This window comes from Vitis vinifera, chromosome 9 (assembly GCF_030704535.1).
Source record: "Vitis vinifera cultivar Pinot Noir 40024 chromosome 9, ASM3070453v1".
In the NCBI taxonomy this organism is placed as follows: domain Eukaryota; kingdom Viridiplantae; phylum Streptophyta; class Magnoliopsida; order Vitales; family Vitaceae; genus Vitis; species Vitis vinifera.
This window is the reverse complement of record NC_081813.1, coordinates 19,981,955-19,984,885: the sequence shown is the minus strand read 5'-3', so window position 1 is coordinate 19,984,885 and position 2,931 is coordinate 19,981,955.

The following is a 2,931-nucleotide window of genomic DNA, read 5'->3' as shown; positions in this document are numbered from 1 at the left end:
TTTTATTGGTTAGTTTTATTCACTTATTTATTTATTTACTTGTTATTAGGAAATTTCTTAAGATTAATGATTCTTTTTTTTAAGTTATTTGAAATTATATTTTATTATTATAAGTATTTAAATATGCATGCGTTTGATATTTTAGTTTTAATTGCATAATTTTAATTTTTAATTTTCAATTACATGACTTTTTTTTTTAATTCTTATTCTGCTCTTTACTTTTTATTTTGCATGAGATTTTGCAAGGAGGAAATCTTAACTTTCCAAGAAAGTTTGACTTGAGAGGAAACACCCCAGTAGCTCATGGATGGAAAGTTTGGCCACATTGGAAAGTAGTTTCTTTACATGGCACATAAGGTTTTAGAAGAGAATATGCGGTAGCATTTTTTTTTAGAGATTTGAAGATTTTTAGAAAAGGAAAGTAGCAGTTTCTTTTATAAAGAAGGACAATGATTGACTGTTTTACATGGAGAAAGGAAAAGTGGCAGAGTTTTTGATATGGAAAAAGGAGAATGATGAACTTACCTTGGGAAGAAAGAGAAAGTGGCAAATTTTTGATATGAAAAAAAGAAGTAGCAGATTTATTGAGGGGTTGGAATTCTTTTTTTTTTTTTTTTTCGTGGAAAAAAAAGATGGAAAAATTTTGGGGAGGGAGAAAAGAAAGTATTTTTTTGAAAAAATGATATAAAAAAAAAAGAAAAAGAAAAAGAAAAAGAAAAGGACAGGTAGTAGTGGGTGAGAGGCAACTTTGGTAGTGTGAATTTTTTGGTGGAACGCCGAGGGTTGTAAGAGAAGATTAGAGACAAAGACACTATTGCTTTGAGAAGAAAAGATCATAGACCAAAAAAAAGAAAAAAAAGAAAACCAGAGAGCAAAGAAGAAAATCGGAGGATAAGAGAGAAGATGAGTTGGCCAATTTTAGGAGTAGGAGTAGTAAGTTTGAAGCCCAACACACCTTTCTATAGAGGAGACTTTCAGGTATGACTGTTATGGTTTCCTGTTTATTTCATCTTTCACACTTCTCCCACTTCTTTCCCTATGATTTTACATTGCTTATTAGGTTATTATGGATTGATTGTTGTTGCCTTAATCTTTATTTATCTGGTTCCATTCAAGAGATATCCTTTGTTGTTCCATATGTGAAGAGCTTGTTAGATTTTGTGTTTTTCTTTTAAGACAATTTCCATGGATGAATCCATTGATTATCAAACCCATGGATAAAATAATGAAATGGGTTCTACTTATTTGGTGAATGTTTCATGCCCTGCTCATTTTCCTTGTCTTTTGTCGTCTTCTTATATTCCTTTGTTTCCGGTCCCCTTGAGGCAGTTTGAGATGTCGTTATTGGGAGGTTTGCTCTAGACAAGTATTAAGGCTGATCCTATTGTGGATATCTGCATAAAGTCACTACACTAGAAAGATGGAAGACCAGTACAGTTACAAAATATTTGCTCAAGATTGTGGGATTTGAAATATGTGCTACTGCATTGCTGAGGATATTGATAGAGGGCATTATACCTTTGAGAATGGAAATTCAAGAGTTTTTGACTTTGGATGAACACCTTTGTTGAACCTAAGCATCAAGATGATTGGTTTCAGGTAACTAAAAGGCACACATTAGATGCGTCAAGTTCGGAACCTTGACCAATGCCATTTCCCATGACCCATTCCTCAATTCCTTACTTTTTCTTCATTCAAGTGCTAGCTTCTAGAAAGTACCCTAGTCATAATGTGTTTCCTTTTAAGCAAAAATCATGCACTTTGATGAAAAACCCGAGTTTCGGTGGTGCACAAAAAATTTGTGATTCTAAGGAGATTGGTTGAATTATGGAACAAAAGAAATATTGTGGGAGATTGCAACATATGTTTTCCGTCTTGGTTATAAACTATTAAATGTCAAGCATAGTTCAGTTGACTAATATGGAGCAGATTATCGAGGTTACTGTTATGATAAATCTTATCTTTACTGCAGTTGTTTAGTTTGATTGATCTCATAGTTGATGGCCTTATCAATAGTTGATGAATCTAAGGGAGCCTGGTGTGGGACCTTTTGCACTTTAATAGATTTCCAAATGGATTGAGGGAGTGGTTAAAAGTTGCAAGTTGGGGAACTTGAATGGTGTGATGAAGTTGTTGACTTTATTAAAACTGTGGAGATTTTAATCGAGCATGCTTATCTTAAAAATGAAGTTCCTATGCATGAAGTTTAGACTTGCAACAACATTGTTACTTCACAAGGCGGTCACAAGATGAAGAATGGGAAACCCGTGGTCAGGATTTTGATTTTGGATGGAAGCAAAATGTTGAATCGTGAGGAAGTTATGCATTGAGACTACTGATCAATCTTCCATTAAAAGTAAAGAGAGTGTTCTGGTTTGCAGATATCATCAGGATGCAGACTTAGGCTTTGGATTCTCCATGTAAAGATACTCCTAAATTTTGGTTATTGTGATTGTTCTTACAGACTGTCGAGGGTTCTAGATCATCAAATTCACCAAGTTGAAAGTTTGCTTGTTGATGAATGCGAACATACAGATACGAATGCAATTTCCTAAGTCTTCTACGCTCTAGAGTCCATTCATGCAACACTAGTAGTGATGGTGCATAATGACATGTCGAAACAACTTTTGAAGTGATCATTGAAAGAACGTCGGAGTTTCTCAAGGTGTCAGATAATAGACACCACGTCAACTTGTAATCCTTCATGTCGTGCTTTGTATAAACCAAGTGAAAATGGAAATGCATTGCATGATAAGGTCATCATCTACGTCTGACTGAACTGCATGCTTACTTTTCCTTGCTGCTCTTTTGCCTTCACAAGTGTAAAGAAGTTGTTGAATCCAATCACATGGGGACTAGTTTATGATTCTGGCTAGTTTGATAAGTCTGAAGAATAAAAAGCTATTTAAGAAACTGAATATCTGAAGATCA